The following is a 12,933-nucleotide window of genomic DNA, read 5'->3' as shown; positions in this document are numbered from 1 at the left end:
AGGTTTAAGTGTGTTCTTGCATTGTTCCTGGGTTGTAACTGCAACGAGTAAAGAGATTCTGGCAATTTATTTTGGGCAGAGAAGGGAGAGGGCAGCTTTCAAAAGGGTTTGGACAGCTGAAAGGTAGGTAGGTGTGCTTGGGACACTTCAGGGATGCCATGGATTGGGTTGTGCTGGATATCCACATACTTGGGACTGGGGACTGCTGGTGTGCTGCTGCCTCTGTGGTGGCACTGAGGCAGTCTGAACAGTGAGGGAGCCTCCACTGTACAGCTCAGAACTGTGTGGATCCTACTCAGATCACTGCTCAGATCACTCCACAGGAGAGAAGGGGTTTGGGGGAAGCTCCAATCCGTGTCTCTGCAATGCAGAACCTGTGCAGAGCCCCAGCACCTGGCACAAGGGGAAGGGATGGATGTGTCTGGCTCCACCCCAGTCACACCCATCTCCCCCAAACCAGAGCTCAGAAATCCAGTCCAGCTGGCAAGTCTCTTCCTTCTTCCTCTCCTCTCTCTACCTGTGTGTTTGCTGGGGGTGGTGTAACAGGGGCAGAGAATAAATCAGGTGCTATATCAGTGTTCTATCCCTGACTGTGTAAAGAGCAGCTTTTGTGACTTCCTGATGTGATTTACCATACAATGACAACCTTTAATGTCCACCGGTGTTATAATCTACTTTATCTTAATACAATCTTCCCCTGCTGAACCCTCCAGAGTCTTAACAGCTATTTTCAATGGAGTTTTTTTTATTATTATGACTTGATACTGTGATTACTGTCGCACTCCTGCTCTTTGTGGAAGGGGAAATTAATAAGTTTTTTCTTAAGCACTTTGCACCAGAGCTGAATACCAATCAGCCTTCGAGTTGGGTTCCTGAGCCTGCTGGATTCCATTATGAGCCTTTGCTCTGACTTTCCACGACACAGCACTTTTCAGATCAACAGCAAGTCAGCACATAAAGCCCTGTTCCACTTCCCATAGGCTCTCATTGTGGGGAGGAAATGCAACAGGCACTGAGAGGGGGAATATATGACTTTTTGTAGTTATCTCCACAGAGATGTTCCTCATCACACCTTGGAGAGGAGGGTTAAAGCACTGCCATTTATATGAATTATTCACCTCCTCTGCCATCCTTGCTCAGTCTCCCCAGCTCCTCTCAGAGCTCTCTGAGCCCTCCTTTCTCTTGAGGAAATCATTGCTATCAGACCACATCTCTCTGCTCAGACAGTGATGACACTGCACTCTCTCAGTAACGAGCACATTCCACTTGATGAGGGTCAGGCCACACAATCCTTCCACATCACCAAGCCCTGCCACTTAAATCCTAACACAGATGGATTTCTGTCTCTGAACACAGAAGTTGTTTCTTTCTGCAATGGAAACCACTTAGTTCAATGTCTGGTCCATTCTTTTCCCTTCTCCACTCACTAGAAGAGGAGTCAGAACCTTCTGCTCTCCCTAACTTCTTCCATCTCCTGCTGAATAGGGTCTTCTGCCTTTCCTGGTCTCCACAACCCGGCAGTGACCCACTCTGAGGTATGAACAAGCCATGAAAGGGGCTTGAGTGCATGAGATGCCACTTCTACCACAAGGATGTCTAATGCTTTCACTATTATGGATGTATTTGCTCTGTCACTGAAGTGTTTAATTGTTAAAGGTGACAGGCTGGCACGAATCCCACTGCAATGAAAAACAGAGTGACATTGTGTCCATGCCTTGGGGTAGGCTGTTCCACTTTGCACCTTATTGCTTCTGCAGTGCAAAAAGCTTCCCTTCTGCCAGGCAGCATTTCACACCTCATTTGGACAAGTGTAATTGAGCACGTGAGGGCATGAAGGGGAACACACTCAGGCTCTCATTTTTTAGTTCTGTCCTCTAAACACAGGCCTGAGTGGACCCAGCCTCCCACAACGGAGAGTGTGAGTGAAACAGATGTTTGAGCCAGAAGGCCTCACCACAGACACCACTAAACACAACCAGTCAAAGGCACTTCCCAGCTCCCTGTGGTACAAAAGTCTACCTTCTAGCTGGAAAATCCTACAGGAAGAGATCAGGGCATTTCCTGTGCCTAGGCCCTCGAGGATGATCCTCTATCATTTGTCATCCCCTTGCTGTTCTTTCAGGATGATCAAACCCTCACCATGCCCCAGCCAGCCTGGGAGGGCGGCAGGATAAGCTGGCTGTGTGAGCAGCCAGGCTGGGAGCCTGGGTTGCAGAGCCAGTGCCAGTATTGATCAGGAAACCTGGGAAAAGTAAACAAACTCTCTGTAATTAGTCAACGTGATGGATGCCAGTAGGTTTGTTTGCTTCCTGCCAAGATGCCAATAGCCCGACGGAGCAAACATCACCGTTATGTAATAAAACCATGCAGGTAATTAAAAATATCCTGGCAGGACTACAAACAGGAACATCAGCTATTAACTGTTTCAGTGGAGCGTGAGGGAGAGGATACTGAAGATTCTGTTTCATTTGATGGGAGACAGATTTAATGGATACTTAAATAAGAGCTGAGCCAGCAAGAAATCACACGGAGTTCAACATCATCTTCTTTTCTGCCGTGAAATATCCCCTTGGATATTACAGCATTCTTAAAGAGCTCAGATGAAACCAGGGCCCCTCTGCACTACTCTGCGTCAACACTTCAGAGACTTACCTATAAAGTGAATTAAAAAATGGGGAGGTGCCTTGTAAAGGACATCAGGCACCTTTTTGCTCATTTCTGATTCTCAGCCTCCACCTCAACAAGCCTCTGATGCTGGTCCAGTGAGGGGCAGGAACAGGGGGCAACACAATCTGTTTAAATGCATTAAGCACCTCACCACACCATGGCTGGCATCATAACAGCTTCATATAGCTCTTGTTGAAGCCAGAAAAATGTAAGTATAGGCTTCAACGAGACTCGGGCTTGGCTGGAAAAATCACAGATTTTTGACAACTCCGTGCTAAATATTGTAAATAACTCAGATTGCCTTCCTCTGCTGTACCTGAAAAATACCATTCTCCTCTCAAGGATCATGATCAAGCAACTGTGACCTTCATGTGCATCAATATTAAAGGGCAACTGCTCTGGACAGCAGCTTAAGAGGAGATTTTGGAAGAAAGGTTGAACACCTATGTCATGTGCAGCACAGATGAGACAAGACCTAAGTTAAAAAGCAGCATTCAGTGACTGAGGGGGCCCTGCTGCTGTTCCTGCCAACAATCAGCTGGGAAGCCTTGGGTGACCTTTCCCTGCCTCAGTTTCCCCTCAATCACAGAGCAATTAATTTGTTAATGCTTCCGCAGCACTGAGGTTTAACAGGCAATGCTGTGGGCATGGGAGCTGTTTCTTTGGCTATTTCCTGATGCAAAATACTGACACGAGCACAGATCACAACAAAATGTGATGCTGGGTAGTAATGGGAAGAGGCAGAGACACACAGAATAAAGCTTGGGTGACTCACTAGATCATAATAGTCACCAGGGCTTAAAGCACAGTTTATTTATAGCTGCTGTGAGCACAAAGTCCCTGGATCTCAGAATGACAGCAGGGAGAGGAAATGTGGAGTTTTTATTATTTTACCTCTGGGGGATGTTTCTTGCTCACAGGAAGAGATAATTAAATCAACAATTAAAGCCATAAAGATTCCTGAATCACAGACAATGCTGCATTGTACCTGACCTCTCCTGCCTTGCTCTGGGAGTCAGAGCTGATCTTGCTGATCTAAGAAGCTTAACTGGTGCATGGAAATCACAGCCAGCCAAACCTGGGGGGTGGGAAGAAGCTGGAAAAGCAGCCAGGCTGTCCTGGAGAGCCTGCACATGGATAGAGATAGCATAAAGCTGCCCTGGTGCAAGGAATCCCTTCCAATACTGCTCCTTCCAGTTTGGTCCCAGGCAGACCTGCTCTAGGCAGCACCAGTTAGCCTGGGAGCCAGAAAAAGCAGCACTACAGGGCCTGTCCAGCTCAAATGGAACAATGCCACTCATATTCCTTACCACCAAGAGCTGTTTCTCAGCTACCACTACAAAAACCCCCCACAGACTCCTTTACCTCCACACAACAGGTAATAAATATTTCTTCCTGTTTATAAAAGCATCATTAGAGAAAATTTTAAGTGCAGTAAAGAAAAAGCAAGGCAGGATTTCTCCTAAAAGCCTTTTTCATGGCAAAGCAGGCTTATCAGTGGAAAGGAAAATTCCCAAGGCAGCCTGTGTTCTAAAACATGTGGGAAATAACATCTCTCAATGACTTTTCCCTGGCACAAAAGGGTTTGTAACAACATTGCTGACAGGATCTGAAGCTGGAACTCCAGATTTTCAGCTTTGACAATGGAATTATTGCACATTATTCTTTCTAAGTAAATTAAACCCATTAATCATCATAATTAGTAACGCTCTGTGTCAGTGATATGGTAACAGAGCTAGTCATTATACTCTGCTATAAAGAAGCTAAAGAATGATACTACAGCCACTACATGGTGCTGCTGTCACTGTCTGGCTGTGGAGGAGGATGTTAATGCCCAAGGCTTAAGAAAGACACCAACTTCAAAGAGATGTGAGGGCAGCAAGAGATACCATCTCTCCCATGCTGGCTTTAAAGCCCCTGGGATGCTGAGAAATAGCAGAAAAGAACAAATTCATCCTCAGTATGATTCAGTTCAAGCATGGCAGGAATTATTTCGGCCCACGAGGTTTCCATCTTGATTTATACCTAGAAAAGCCAGCATTATTCAAATGTGAAGAGAACTCCAGTCACATATCCTGGGTTGCCTGTGGAGTTTATATTGAAACTGCATTAATAATGTGATTACCAAGATCTATCTATTAATAAATGAGTGGCAGATTTTGATCTACTTTTATCATGATGCAAGTGCCTTATACCAACCCCGCAGATGTAATACTCAGACACTAGACATGTTACAGAGTCACAGATGAGCCCTTACAACCTGTTTATGCAGTACCTTAATCTGGCTGTAGTCCATTTTTATTTGTTTGGATGTAGTTAAAGGCATATTCCCAATGGCAGAGGGCAGCTCATGTGCTCAGTGCAATCCAACCACGGAAAAAGAGGCCCCTGATGATCCCTGCCCCAAAGACCCTGCTCACCATTTAAATCACAGCAAGTTTCTTTTCCTTCTTTTGCAAAATGTCTCTGGAGAGAGGGAGCTTATTATTTTTTTTTTTTTTACCAAACAGACTTGTTACTTGAAATCAGTTAGTAAAATGTTTCACTAATTTCATTTTCATTCCCACTCACCAGTCACGCCGGGTTGCTTAGTTACAATTGTCATTTGGAATTATTTTTGCTCCATGACTCGACAAAAGATGAGTTCCTTGATTGATTCTGATGTTGATGCTGACAGAAATTGAATATAAAATTTCATTTCCTCCTGCCTAGTGTGATTGGATGTTATAGAAAGTGAACACAAAGGAATCAATCTGGACACCTCCCTCATAAAGAAAGTATGTTCCTCCCAGTGATGTCAGTGAGACAACTTGCCTGGGGTGTGAGAAAGGCCAAAACAGATGCAAACAGATGACTATTTGTCCTTTTATTCTGTGATGGGCATGTGCCTGAAGAGACAATGTACTCACATACACCTGTGCTTGAGAAGATGCCATTGTCCTGTAGCAATTGTCCTTACCTGTCATACTCTCACAACATGCTCTTAGGAGAGGTACCCAGACTGCCCACAAATATGGGATACAGCAGATCCTCAGAGAACAGTGTGTCTCACTGAATTGCAGTTTAAATCTTCACCCCAAAGCAACAGCTCTCACCTTCGTGCTTCCTCATCCCCCGCTCTTCAGTACCCCCCTTCCTCTAACACGTGCTCCATCCATTCTCCTCACATCACATCTTTCCACCACACCTAAATTTGCCACCCTCCCACACCAGCTTCTCCTAAACCAGCCAGTTTAGTCAACAACAGCATTTGGCTCTCTTAAGTATTTCTTATGTTGTGAGCTCCATCTAGTGATGTACCCGGAGCCTTATCTCCAGCCAATCCTGACACTGCACACAAGGAACAGCGTGCTGGGCACGAGGGATCCGGGATTGGACAGCACTGGGATAAAAAGCCTTTCTGCCTGTTGGAATTTCTCTGCACAGATCACTCCAAGAGCTGCTGTGTGGCACAGGCAGTGCAGCCAGCTGGGGAGCCAGGCAGAAATCTAGAGGAAAACAAGGGCTGCCTCCGCATCCAGCATGGACAGATCCTGGCAACTGTCTGCAGTGAGACAGATCTCCCACCCCAGCTTCCTGCTGCATCTGTCAGGAGCTAATCCTTTTGGAGCAGCACATTTTCAGCAGTCCCACTCAGAATGGGCTGGATCCTGGTGCTGCAGAACGAGCCTGTGGATTTGGTTGAACCCCAGTGACTGAGCAGCCTGAGGGGAACTGTTGTTTCCAATCATCTCGTGCAGCAGCTCTTGGGCTTCCTCTGCTGCCAGAGCAAAGCTTTCCATCAGCACTCGTTAAAACTGAGCATTAGAGGCCAATAAAAAGATGCCAGAGAAGAATAAAGCAGTTTTTTCCCTGCATACCTGTCTGCCTTCATAACTGCTTGTAACACTGCTGTGCAAGGCACAGCCCTGAGAGGACAGTTCCAGTGGGACCAGGATTTGGTGGAGGCTCTCAAACTGCTGTGGGTGCCACAGGGCTGCTGTACCATATCTCGTTCTGACTTCTGACCACTTGCCCCCACACACTTCTAACAAGCTGGCATTGAGGCTGACACACTTTTGGAGTCACAGGTAAAGCTCTGAAGATCAAGGAGGATCAGATTCCCAGGAGGGGATGAAATATAACTCCTTGGAATAAGACAGAACTTTCCTGTAGGCCTGCAAATCTCCAAATAGCTTCCTTTCTTTAATGGTCCTTCTCCACTAAACCCTCAGCCTGTGGTTTCCATGGAGTTATCCTGTCCTGCCTGATTGCCTCTCCTCTCTTTTTGGCTGGGTCCCAGTCCATCAGAGGACTCAGTTCTGAGCACAGACTTCAGTGAGCTCTGGCTCAGACAGCTTTAAAATGACAACTGTAGCATAAGAATGCAGATACAAAGAGAAATGCACATTAGGTGTCCTCCAGCTGCTCTTCCCCGGTCTCTCCCTCTTTGGGAGACTGGCAAATTTGGCTTCCTGGAGACATTCTAATGTGCCATCAGCAGGGAATAAGGGGTGTAAATGAGACTATTTACTGCGAGCTGAAATCACAGAAGTTCCACAATAAATTGGAGTGCAACGTCCATGGGCTTTAGCCCATTCCCACTTCGGAGTAACAATTTCACAGTCAAATCTGTTGTTTAGTATTTAAAATGTTCTTCCTCCCCATTCCTTCTATTGAGGGAGATCACTGTACTCTGAGACAAAGCGTTCAATAGATTCTCAGGCTGCAGAAGAATAATATAAGCCTAAACCAGATAGTTCCTTAATTTCCAGAGAAAATAATTTACAAGATATTCTCAGGTAAAAGAAATATATCTCTCCATATATCTATCACAGTGTTTAGGATTTCATCCCTCATTTTTGTAAAATGCATGAAAGATTCATGAGTTATTCAGCTACTCTGAGTTCCTGGGATATTGTTAATAAACTTTCCCCTTATTCTTATTGTTATATCTCATCAGCCATTTCAGGCTTTTGAAGTATAGAGAGATTCTTTTTTGTCGAAGTATTTTAATATCTGCTTTGCGAAGATGAACATCAAGTTGTTCTATTCCATCATATTCATCATTTTCCACTTTCCCATCATAACTTAGGAGCCAGGCACATTAATCCCTTCTCAAGACAGGAGTGGAGTTGGATGAAGGGAACCTCTGAAACCAGACAATGAATCTCTACAAGTGCTGCAGCCCTTAAAGAATTCAGCAAAGGTTGCTTTTCCTGAAAGTAAATTCAGGACTATTCTCACCACAAATGACTTATTGATGCACTGCCAGCACTCAGTTCTGCCAAATAAAAGTCTTCACAGTCTTTTGAGGACCCATCCAAGTGTAAGAATGCTGAGATTTGACTACTGATTGTTCTCAAAGACAAGAGTCTCTTCCTGGACCTATTTCCACACCCTCCTTTCCCCCTGTCACCACTCATTCTCAATTCCTTAGCAATTCATACTGCTGATCTCAAGGAAATCTCTCAAGGATTGTGGATAAGCCACAAACTCTACCCTTGGCAGACCAGAGGTTTCCTTCTTCTCCAGACTCTCAGAGCTGAGATGCAGTGCTTGGTCTGAGTCCTACTCACTTCCCAGAGGATGGAGCTGCCCTCATTCAGCCACAAGACAGGCTTATCATCACTCCACAGTGTTTAAGATATTTTCAAAAGGAAACAAACAACAAATCAGAGGAGCTCTGGCCATGGTTTCCCAGGAAAACATAAAACTAAGTTAACCCTATCAAATACATTCTATTACCCACAATCTAGATTTTAAGCTTCCAGCTTTCCATGCCATATCTTCAATGTTCCCTCCAGGCATTGTCTGAAGAGCTGTCCAGGGTCCAGAACACAGCTGCTCAGCCTTAGTAATAGAGATACAGAGACATTCTCCCTGTCAGAACTAATATAGAGATATGTGCAGCTTCTCCAAGAGGCTTCAGTTTGAGCAGATTCTCCAGAGCACACAGTGGATAAGCCCTTTAGATTTTAATCCTTTCGCTTTTAAATCTCTTTTTCCTCACAGTCTTATCATGCACTGCAGCATTTCCAGTGATTAAGCCCAAAACAGAAGGAGGTAAAATTCCCCTGCAGACGAGAGCAGAACAAAAGAAAGGAAGTTCTGATTCAGCCTCTTGTCAGCAAGTCCTTCCTAGAACCAGGCCTGGGGAGATCACCGAGGAAAACATCTAAACTGCCATCTTAATTACTGACAGAAGCTTTCATCACAACAGTGTCTATGTACCTCAGAGTCTTAACAGACCTGTCATGGCAGGGCTTTGGCAAGATGAGGACGATTATTCCTATTTTACAGATGAGACCAGGAAAGGGAAACATCTGATCCACTATTAGATGCAAAACCTGTTCCTGAGCAAAGAATTTAGCCTGACTTACAAGCTGCAGACTGATGCCTTAACCACTGGCTCCTCCTCTACATCCTAAACCTCAGCAGGCAGCAAATCTTCTCCCTCAGTAACACTTTGCTCCCCTTCCCAGGACAGGTCACTGCAGTGGGCACAGATTTGCACTCAGTTTTTGTGTTTGAGGCTTTCAGTGCTGAGAATCCTCTCCCACAACACATCAGTGTCATTTTGACAGGTGGTGGCATCATTCAGAGCATCAGCCAAGCAGAACACGAATCATTATGGATTGATCTCACAGCCTCATGATTCCTGCCTTCTCTGCACCCAAGTGACCCAGCCTGGGGCCATCCAAAGGTGTATTTAAGCACTGTGAGGCAGCTCACCTGGATGCCAGAGCGTGAAGGCACAGCACAGTCTGCTCACTCATCCTCCTGCCTGATGTCTGTGTGACCCAGGCATAGCAGGGGCTCATGAAAGCAGGGGCACTCCAAGCAGAACACATCCTGGGGATTAAGGAGCCAGCTTTCCACAAACTTGTCAGAAATCATGAGAATTAGGAACGCTTGGGGTTTCACTTTCTTTTCATTCGGAGAGCATTCTGTTCCTAATTACAGTTGGCAGCCACAGTGGCCACCTTGTTTGGCTTTGTCAGGGTTGAACTCAGTTACATTCAGAAGGGGAAACAACATACCTTCCTTAAATCAAATCACCTTGGACACACATTCAGAGCAACTCTGGACAGCTGCTTCTTTTGTGAGGAATTCCCAGGAAGAGTGCAGCAACAAACACCTTTGGGATTGGAGATTTCTCAGTGCATTTTGGCAAAGAATGATCCTTTATTGCTCTCCTTACCTCTAAGCCCATCTTAAAACAACCAAAAAAAGTAAAGGACCATCAAATAGTTTCACTTTTTGGTTCTTTTATCTGTGACACCCCAGACCCTCTGCTCCAGCCCATTGCTCCTGAATTTCCCTGCTGGCTCTGTGGAATGTGCAGTGAAGCTGAGAGGCTGCAGACAAGCCCTTATCCTCCACTGGAGAGAATCAGAACAAGTCAAGCCATGTATTACAAGTGCATTTATAGTGGCATTTAAGAGAGATTCTCCTAGATGTTTTAAGAGCTGCAAGAAATTAATTTTACATCTCTTGCCAAGCGTAACATAATCACAGCCTAGAAATACTGGTTTGCAGTTTTATCTATTCCTCCCAGGTAGGCGACACACAGAGAAAGAAATACAACTGTGCATGAGACAGAAATCAAATTTGGGAGCTCTCAGCTGCTTTTCTTCATGGCACCACGGTCCTTCCTTTCCAGCATTTAAACACAGTCAGAGCACAGGTTGTCTCTGCCTGAGTCCAGGATTTTACTGAACACCTGTGAGAAAATTCAGTTTAATTTGAATCTCAACAAAGATCACCCCTTTGTATCTCAAAAAGTTATGTCCCACACTGTTTCATTCTGGATGTTATTCTCTTCTTTCAGAGGAGATTATGCAGAGCAGAGCTCTGTGAAGCCTGTCCCTGCTCATTGCTCACCAGTATGTTGGATATGTCCACATGTGATCCCTGAAATAACCACTATCACACAGCTCTCACAGTGCATCCAACCCAGCTGTAATTTCAAAACCTGCAAAGAGAGAAGACAACCTGGGAATTTTTGCTAGAGCAGTCTGGGAACCGTGGAAAAACTGGGACCTTTCTTGCTGAGTAGGCTGTAGCAGAAAGATGCTCCTTACATCTCTTGGTAGTAATAGGATCTGGCTAATACAAAAAAAAAAACAAAGGCACTGGAAGTTCAGGGATTCTTTAAGAAAACCTGGGGATAACACAAATGATAGGATATAATTAGGATTTGTCCTGTAGGAATTCTCCTAAAAAAGGTAGATTTGCAAATTGGGAGCTCTTGACTATAGAGGCAGCTGTATAGAGGCAACCTAGGCAGCTCCAGAACCTGTAGAGTTCAGCTCTGGGGGCATTTGAGGTCTGGCCTATTCCTCTGACTCCCACCCCTGTAGTTGTCTGCCTGTCAGAAAAAGGAACTTTTAATCATTCACTACCAGAACTTTCTATCGCAACTAAAACCTTGACACATCGAGATGGAAAGAAAAGGACTTGCACCAAATCTTCAGAGAGAAAACACAAAACAAATTTAGTGTCACTGTCTATACAGCACCTCCTTTTGCTCCCCTTTCCGACAGCCCTGGGAGCTGCTGGGATTTGAAGCATTCAGCATCCTTCAGTGTAGGTGGGAGGAGGGGAGGGCACGTGAAGCACAACAGCAAGGACAGGGAGGTTGAGGAGGAAAGCGGGAGGGATGCAGGTGTAGGGAGCACACAGGGTTTATGGATGACTGACTCAGTCACACACCATCAACGGCGCTGCTGCTGCCTCAGCTGGACCAACTCCTGGCAGACAAGAGGCAGCTGGGGAGATGGATCTGCTTTTCTGTCTGTCATGATCAAGAGCAGCGTTCCCCACGTGCCCAGGCAGGTACATGAGTGCTCTGTTGTGCACAGGAGTCACTGGCAGCATCACACATTCCTGCAGGAATTCCTGCCCAGCTGCTGCTTTCCCTGCTGACCTGCTGGGAAAGGCAGCACCACTGCTTCCCCCTCAGTGCCATAACATAACCTCAGTGCCTCTTCTCCCGGGCAACCAACAATAGGACAAGGGGACATGGGCTCAAGCTCTGCCAGGGGAGGTTTAGGTTAGATGTTAGGAAGAAATTCTTTACTGAGAGGGTTATCAGGCATTGGAACGGCCTACCCAGAGAGGTGGTGGATTCACCATCCCTGGAGGTTTTTAAAAAGAGATTGGACGTGGCCCTTAGTGCCATGATATAGTAATTGGAGTTGGATCAGGGGTTGGACTTGATGATCTTGGAGGTCTTTTCCAACCCAACCTATTGTATGATTCTATGATTCTATGATAACACTGCTGCTGCTCTGACACAAACTTCATGCTCAGGGCATAATTACAGACCACTCCCGAGCTTAGATGAAGATGGGGACTAAAGTCTTTCAAGTGTTTTCAACAGCTTCCTAGAAACCACTGCACTGCAAGATGAGCAGCCCCCCTGCTCCTGCAGAGTGCTGGAAGACTCCTGGAGGGAAGGATTCCCATGGGGCACAGTGTTCAGCACAATCACAGCACCACACACAATATGAATCCTCACACCCCAGTGCCACAACCCCTACAGTAAGTTCTAAGCTTACAGTACAAAAGGAAAAGATGATTCCTCTTTGTTTTCTCTTCAGGCCTCGTAGCTGGTCCATGTCATCACTCAGTGGCTGTTCATGAAGGGAGTTTTTGTGCTTGTGGATTTCTGCTCCTGCCTCTGGATCTACAATAATCCCATAATTGTGATGCCAAGCAGTGGCTGAAGACCATTTTATCACAGTCTGTATAATGTGTAAATACCATTAAGTTAGACGGATTTTCTCATTAATTCTCCGTCCCAGTGACAAGCCAGGAATTAACACAATTGATTTTCCAGTCCCTGCTCATTATCAATCATCCAAGAACTTAGTCACATTTCATCTGTCCCACCTGGGTCCCAGCATATATTTGTAGACTTCAACATATATTAAACTAATAAAAAACAACCATCATAACAACCCCTGTACTCAAAACCCAGACAAGAACAAACTGTGTATATTCCTAACTCTTTTGGTGGTAAACTCCCCACTAGGTACCAGTATCCTACAGAGAACCAGCAGTGGCCAGGTTAAGGAACAATTCACTGTACACTGCCTGTTGTGCTAATATTTTCTGTCTTGCAAACAAAATAAAAACATTTCTCTGTGTTGTTCTCTAAAAACTTAAAGAAAACAACAATTCCTGGAGGAAGCAAATTCAGGCACCTGAACGTGTTGGTCCCACTCTGCCCCATCCTAGAGGGCCTGTAAATAAAGGGCCTTTAGTCTTTTAAAATCA

This window comes from Pipra filicauda, unplaced genomic scaffold (assembly GCF_003945595.2).
Source record: "Pipra filicauda isolate LSUMZ 115617 unplaced genomic scaffold, ASM394559v2 scaffold47_size6085603_pilon, whole genome shotgun sequence".
Lineage (NCBI taxonomy): Eukaryota > Metazoa > Chordata > Aves > Passeriformes > Pipridae > Pipra > Pipra filicauda.
Note: the sequence above shows the minus strand (reverse complement) of the source record.